Source organism: Parasteatoda tepidariorum, chromosome 10 (genome assembly GCF_982258835.1).
Source record: "Parasteatoda tepidariorum strain Cologne lab strain chromosome 10, Ptep-v5.0, whole genome shotgun sequence".
Classification (NCBI taxonomy): domain Eukaryota; kingdom Metazoa; phylum Arthropoda; class Arachnida; order Araneae; family Theridiidae; genus Parasteatoda; species Parasteatoda tepidariorum.
Genome location: NC_141764.1, coordinates 103,368,940 through 103,377,395, shown reverse-complemented (window position 1 = coordinate 103,377,395; position 8,456 = coordinate 103,368,940). Strand labels below are relative to the sequence as shown.

The following is an 8,456-nucleotide window of genomic DNA, read 5'->3' as shown; positions in this document are numbered from 1 at the left end:
TCATAACTCGAGAAATGTTTAAGCGAGTTGAAAGTTTCTTGTATTCAATTATAAATTAACTTATCCAATGATAACTCCCTGCGAAAAGTAACTTTCAATAAATATCTAGTATTTTTTATTACTTTAATAATAGTGAATTAAAACTTTTGAAATGTAATCTATGCAATTTTTTACACATCATTTTAAAGAATGTTATAGTATATGACAAAATTTAGTGAAATCGGTCGAATAGTTCCTGAGAAATCGAATTTTAAAAAAGTTGTGTTTTTAATGTATTTATCCTTCATATATTTACTAAGCAAATAAAGTTCTTATATTATCAAGTTATACATCTATCTGCTTCAGTTTCTTAGAATTATTCACTTAATAATATAGTGTCACAAAATCGATGAAATTTCTTTTCTCGCATTGGCAACGGAAAGCTTAAACAAACTGAGCTTCAAATTGGGCAGAATAAAAGGTAAAAAGTAAACAGTTGATGATCTATAGTTTTGCTTCAGTTTCAAGTTGTGTTTTTCCAACGCAGATTACCCAAAAATACGCTGCTTATTGATTCAACCTAAATTTTTCTTTTAAATCTGGAATAATACCTCTATTTTTATCTACTTTGTTACTATACTTATTTTTCATTTTCTCATCCTTTTCATTACTTCTTTTACATTTTAAAATTAATGTTGGAATAAGTGACTTAAAAATTTTCTGTTTTCAAACATTAATTGCTTACATTGAAAAATTCTATAAGTTATTTATTTATTTTACATAAGTTAAGTCTAAATAATTTTGAAATGTATCTGTCAATTTAGCATCCTATTATAGGGTTGTTTTTCATAATAAACTATATTATGACAAACGAAATACCAACTTTGAACAGCCGACCCATTGCTTGGTTTACGTCTTTCAACGTTCGACTCCGTGACCTTGTGTAGAACCCAACCTACAAGACGCGGTAACTCTCGAACCAAGCACTTGGGAACATACTTGACTTCGCACTGGAGATTTTGATTTAACTAACCCACAATTGTTGGAAACTATGAGAACCTCTTGCGGTTAGCCCAAGACAATAGAATTCGAACCCATCTATCACTTGATATTAGAGCCGGAAGTAGATTTTGCATTCACCAGAATAACCTCTACAATAGAAGATAACCTCTGCAGGGGGGGGGATAAACTTTCGGAAATCATGTTTAGTATCCTTGAATACATCTTTTCAAAATGATTGAGACGTTTATTCTTTAAATTTTTTGTTGATCTTTCTCACGACATTTGAATGCTTCACACACTGATGGTATGCTACAAAAAGTCGCTCGCTTGGCACGCAGTGAAAAGAACTCTTAACAATATATTATTTCTATTTTTAAAAAAAAAATGTGGGGAAATACTTGCCTTCATTAAAGAAAAAATCTTTCAAACCTTGAAAACTGACCATTCTGGCGTTGATGGATTATCATAAAAACTTTAATACTGTAAAAACATTAAGTGCAATATATTTATACAATTGAAATGTTGAAATTTTAGAACAACAACAAATAAAGCTTTAAAAATAAATTTTCAAAGTTCCAACTTTCAAAAAATTGGTTACTATCCTTAATTCATACCCTTCAAATCCAAGGCTCCAAAACCCTCTAAACCAAATCATAAACCTCTTCATACTTCATCTTAAATTTTAGGTTAGTTTTGGATTTTTCATTTTTTTCCTGTTTTCAATAAACATTTGATAATAGACTGTCATTTGTCATTTACTATACTTTTAAAAAAAATCGAAAATGACAAGTAAATCGTTTAACATTAAAAAATTCCATGGTTTTTTCTTTTAAGCTGATAAAGCTATAAATTATAGAGTTAATCATTTTGATCGAACTCATTAATACTATACATTTGCCGATTTTTAAATTTATTTTTAAATGGATTTTCAATGTTGTTTAAACTAATGAAAACCAGTTTGAAAGAGGCTAAAAAATTGTCGAAGAGTAAATTACACAAATATAATTTAGACAGAAAAATTCCCAACAGAATCTAAAATATTTCACACGTTGACCAATAAATGGTTAATTCCTAATTTATCTGCAATTTAAACTCTACAACGATAACCTATTTTAGAGCTTTTTTTTTTACAGTTTTATTTTAATTTTTAATAAATTTTTATTTTTTCTTCTTATAAAAAGTTTTGTTACTTATATTTTCCGAACATGTTTATTCGAGTGTTTTTTTTCATAAATAGCAGCACTAAAACGCAATTTGCTTCATTATTTTTTTACCAAATATAATTTTTTTTGTATTTATTTTATATGATCTAAGTTATAAGTACTGTTTTATATCTTTTTCTTCCTAATGAATTTTTGTTAACTGTTAGATTAGTATATCTGTTTTTAAGGGATTTTAACTTATATCCCACTTCGGAAAGTTTGTCTTCTGCTTTCTTTTAGCAATATAGACGGCAGCAGAATTTTTATATATATATATATATATATATATATATATATATATATATATATATATATATATATATATATATATATATATATATATATATATATATATATATATATATATATATATATATATATATATATATATATATATATATATATATATATATATATATATATATATATATATATATATATATATATATATATATATATATATATATATATATATATACATGTAATACAAAAATTAAATAGTTTTGTATTAATAAAAGCATTAAAACTTCATTCGTTTTCATAAAATTTCTTTGGTAAAGGATAAGGGTAAAAATTCTATTTTGGGACTTCAAGGCTAAAAACATGCCAATGAATAATAATTAGATTTATATTTCAAAAGAGAAGTTATTTTAAGATCTTTCACTTCCATATAAGGAAGGATTAAATGATTTTCTATGAGTAATAAATAATTTGATGAGGCGTAAGAATACATGGAAATGCAATATGACTGGCCTCTTCACACATTTTAATTATAGTATAAAATTGAGGAGCAATGGTTTTTGCGTACTTTTGGTGTATAATGTTTACCAACTAAACTCCGTCGGATCTGACTGAAAATCAGTCTCTTTCCCTTATCGGCTGGAGAGGTGTGAAACTGCTATTTCACCTTCGTTTAGTAAAATAAAGATTAAACTGATTATGAATTAAATAAAAAGAAATGTAAGTAAACAAAATTTTGAAATAGTGCATTTATCAAAACTTAGGAAAAATCACAACCCACAATTGTTAGAATTAAATCATGAATAGTATCCAAAAGAACAAATTTTTAACTTTCTTCAAGGGAAGAAGTAATCCCTAAATTTTTTAGAGATCCGAATCGCGTGTGGAGATGTTTGGCGAGGAAACTTGAACTTTTTTTTTCTCAACGCAGCGAAAAAAAAAATTTTTTTTATAAACTATTTTTGTATATGTCCAATCTGGATCTCTCAATTTCAATGTGCTTCATGAAATTCTGTTTTCCCCCATTTCAACGGGGAATACAGAATTTCATCTAGTAAATAACCCCATTAACCATACAGAATCTTAAATTCTGATTCAATGACACTTGTTGTCCAGTTCGTTTCGCATAAAAATTTTGTATATTTTTGTGTGGAAAAATTTTTGAAAAGTTTAATAGAAAAGTTATAAATTTATGTTTAATTTTTCTTTTTGTTTAGTTCACTAAACAGATAAATTTTATTATTGTGTTTTATTGTTGTTGCTGTAAATAATTTTTTTTCACATGTTGAAAAAAGGTTATTTGTAAGAAAGAGGACAGTCATACCAGCATAAAGTTTATATATTCAGAGTATTCTAAAATTTGTTTGGCAAACCAAAAAACTTTTTTTTTGGGGGGGGGGATGTAATACAAAAATTAAATACTTTTGTATTAATAAAAGCATTAAAACTTCATTCGTTTTCAAAAATATCTTTGGTAAAGGATAAGGGTAGAAATTCTATTTTGGGACTTCAGGGCTAAAAACATGCCAATGAATAATAATTAGATTTATATTTCAAAAGAGAAGTCATTTTAAGATCTTTCACTTCCATATAAGGAAGGATTAAACGATTTTCTATGAGTAATACATAATTTGATGAGGCGTAAGAATACACAAGGAAGGCAATATGACTGGCCTCTTCACACAGTTTAATTGTCGTATAAAACAGAGGAGCAATGATTTTTGCGTGCTTTTTGGTATTTCATGCTTACAAATTAAACTCCGTCGGATCTGACTGAAAATCTGTCTCTCCGTCTGAAGAGGGATGAAAATGCTATTCCACCATCGTTTATTAAAATGAAAGATTATGCCGAAACTGGACTCGTTAATCATGCTGTTTTGACTACTAATTAACTAAAAAATATCGGTGTGGCTCCACCGTTATTTCATATATATATATATTTATATATATATATATATATATATATATATATATATATATATATATATATATATATATATATATATATATATATATATATATATACATATATATATATATATATATATATATATATATATATATATATATATATATATATATATATATATATATATATATATATATATATATATATATATATATATATATATATATATATATATATATATATATATATATATATATATATATATATATATATATATATATATATAGCATTAGTATTTCCGATCGTAATTTTCAAATCAAAATTAAATAACTAAATTCGCTAATAATGAAATGTTCTTTTTTAAGTAAAAACATTTAGTTTATCTCAGCGTCAAAAACGGAGGTGATTACTTTACACCAAAGAGGTGTAGTGACACGCCTTACATACCTCTTGGATTTACTGTAACGATGAGCTTTTACACTGCTTGGTGTAAAGTAGCAGCCACCATTTTTGTAATTCAGTAATACTCAAAATAAAATTTATAATTACAGTAAGATAAGATACACCTCTGAAGTTACTTATGTAATACGATATAAAGTAAGAATTATTTATTTAGAAAATACATTAATACACTAATTCTTAAAATTAAATTAATTTGTAAAAGTCGCGTAGCAGATAGAGAACATTAAAACGGTAACTATGTTTAACAGAACTGGAACTGATAGAAATTATACATTAGAACATCATTTAAAACAGTTCACAGAGATTTAAAAATTTAAACATAATTATCCTTATCATGCAAATAAAAACATGCATATTTTATGCATTGTTTTTGTTGATTAGCGTATAGAACAGTAACAAACTCTTGCTATCTCGATTGCAAACAAACTACTAGCGATATTTTTCTTGGTATTTATTGAAATTGTGATATTCAAAGCTCGCCAGCATTGGTGTATTCGGAGGTGGAAAAGAAAATCTGTGAAAACGCGATAGTTAGGTGCAAGATTACAATTCAAGTTTAAGTATTCAGATTAAATTATACCCTTTTTACATCTAATTTCAATTACGGTGTAAACCGAAATAAAGTGTTCCTTCCCACAATTGTTTGGGTTATTCAACATCCTATACGGAGAGATGTTACACCAACGTTAAATCAAAATAAATACAATTACAACCGATTCTGCTTGTGTCATTCTAGCAAAGATTTGTAAAGGTGTGTTCTAGTAGTCATTCTTATGACTTATTTTGTTTCAATCAGTAAACATTGAGTAAAAAAAACACTAAAATTATGACTTAAAAATTCCAAAACATTGAGGCAACATTTTGATGGTTTTTGAAAATAATTTTTGTCAGACATATTCACGACAAATTTAGTTTAAGAGTTTATTAAAAATATAAATTTTTAATTAATGCATCTGAATTACTTTTGATGTTAGGATCGCATTTTAATTTCATTCATGTATGCAAAATTTTAATTTTCTATGAATATACCTTATGTTCCTCAGTTAGATAAAACAATGTTTTGAGTTGCATAATCAAATACAAAAATGAAATTGAAAGCGAATAGACATATTTTGGTTCTTGATCCTGAAAAAAAAGGAAGGTAGAGGCCATTTCAAAAATGGTTCCAATAGCTCAGTTAGAATGAGAAAGTGATTTGCGTCACCTATTGCCACATTATTGGAACTATTTTAGGCAAAAATGATGCGCAGTTTTGAATTTTTTTCTCTAAAAGACTTTCTGCAAATAATATTTTTCTGAATTCATTATGTTTTATTATTTAATAAAATAATGATCAAAAACCTTTGAATCATAAAGTACAAACCTATTGACATCACTTAAAACTACGTATATAATTTTAATTCTCGAAATTCGAAATCTCAATAAAATTCTCTTTATTAATAAAAAATTGGAAAAAGCACGGAATAACTCAGAATATAACTTATTCTGTCCATTTTGTTACGTTTCACTTTACATAAAGCTTTTAAAAATTTATGGAAAAATAATTTTGGTTTTGAAGAAACCTAAGAAATAAATTCATTTAAATCTCTTTCAAAAGTAATTTTAGAGTGAATACTAATATCAACAATGCTTACCTATGTAAGTGAGAGGGACGCTAAATATTGGGAATAAGAACTATCACCGTGTCATTGAAATGAAGTAGTAGTAATGATTGAAATGATGAAACACGTGATCTTCTCTTCCATAATTACAAAATATTTCGTATTTACATTTCCTCAAGAATATTAGAAGTAAAAAGTTAACGGCATTCGATATTTTTTTCTCTAAGTTCATTATCCTCCCATTAAGAACTACTTTTTTCCCTTACAAATACAATCACGAGGAAAAACATTTATATGTTCAAAAAGTTTCAATAATAACAAACTCTATTAACCTTTCAAGAGAATATTAATCTAAACACGCACCGTTCACTGCTAACTGTAAAAGAAACTAGGAATGCACTGCAATTAACGGGACAAAATGGCGATACATTTTTCGGTTTGTGTTTTAACCATTCCCAAAACTGAACATTTAATTTATTATTTTATTAAACACGCTTAAGCTGCAAATACATAGAAAACATAAATTTTAATATTTTTACTTAATTAAATTAAATTATCTTTACAAATCGATCTCTTTTTTTTTTTTTTTTTTTTTTTTTGCTACTTCTTACACTATTTCCTCGATATATTTCATTGGGCTTGGGCTATATTAATACATTATTTTGCGAATACATTTGTGTTAACTGATGACGAGATCATATCTTTTCGTTCCATATATATATATATATATATATATATATATATATATATATATATATATATATATATATATATATATATATATATATATATATATATATATATATATATATATATATATATATATATATATATATATATATATATATATATATATATATATATATATATATATATGGGTCATTCTCACGAAAACTGTCATTTTTCAGTTCATAAAATCCCAAAAAAGTAAAGTGAATAAAAAGCTCTGAAACTTTTTATATTAATAGAAATATGTAATGGCATTATAAAGAAAGTATATATCCTATAAATTATACTTAATATTTAAATTAATTAATTTTTTAAATAATTAATTTATAATTAATTAATTTATAATAATTAATAATTAATTAATTTAATAAGTAAATTAATCAAATAAATAAATTAATTAATTTAATAAATTAATTTATTAATTTTTAAATTTATTTTTCAAATTAATTAATAAGTAAATTAATTATTTTCACTATTTAAAAAGTGAGGGAATGATATTTTATTTTAATACATGTTTTTATCTAAGTTACATCTACCTAAAGTTTGAAAATTATAACATACTAAGTATATTAATTTAGTCTAATATATTTAACAGTTTTTACAGGTTTGGGAAATAAAATTGGCTGGCACGATTGAACAAAAAAAAATTTGATAATATACTTATCTTGAATCATTCCCTCACTTTATACACTAGTGAGGGAATGACGAATTCAATAAAATTTAAAAATAACATTTAGGCCTAATTAATTTCTGAAGTCAATCGCATACAATTATATTCATACAAGAAAGCAACATATAATTATCCACTTTCTCGATGAAGTTGTATTTTATTTTACTCTAGAAAATGACATGAGGGAATGACGAATGTAAAAAATTTTACCTGGTTTGATTCATTCAAATTTATTCCACAGCAAAGCTTCTTTAAGTTGAAGATAGAAACATACTGCAATTTTGTTCTATGATGCCAGTTGTTAACTTCTGAAGTTTTTATTAAAATATTTTTATTCTAAGAAGATTGCAGGTGATAAGAACATTGTTGTGAGGGAATGACGCGAAACACTGGGGACAAAGTTTAAAATAGTGCTGTGTTGATATTTTTATCAGAAATTAAATTTAAAATTGATTTCCTGAATTCTATATTTCAGTATTCTGAAATAAAAAACACGAAATTGTAAAAAAAAAAAAATTATTTCAGAAACAATTTTTTTCCTTTTTTAAATCAACAGTGGGGACAAGTGAGGGAATGACATATTGGTATATTTTAATTACCTAAAATAAATAAAAAATAAAAATTGATAATTTTATTTTTATTCTTTTGTTAGCTTGCATTCT

At 25.2% G+C, this 8,456-nt stretch overlaps 1 protein-coding gene across 2 annotated transcripts in view; it reads right to left on the bottom strand.

Annotated features, from left to right (window-relative positions):
- LOC107442150 (very long chain fatty acid elongase 4) overlaps window positions 1-6,516 on the bottom strand; it is a 99,306-nt gene extending 92,790 nt beyond the window's left edge. The window contains exon 1 of one of the 2 annotated variants that reach the window (XM_087153551.1): window positions 6,429-6,516. The gene's annotated coding sequence lies outside the window, so the exon portion shown is untranslated. The remainder of the gene's footprint in view (window positions 1-6,428) is intronic. The other variant, XM_087153553.1, reaches the window with a different exon arrangement.
- Between the last annotated feature and the right edge of the window lie 1,940 nt (window positions 6,517-8,456).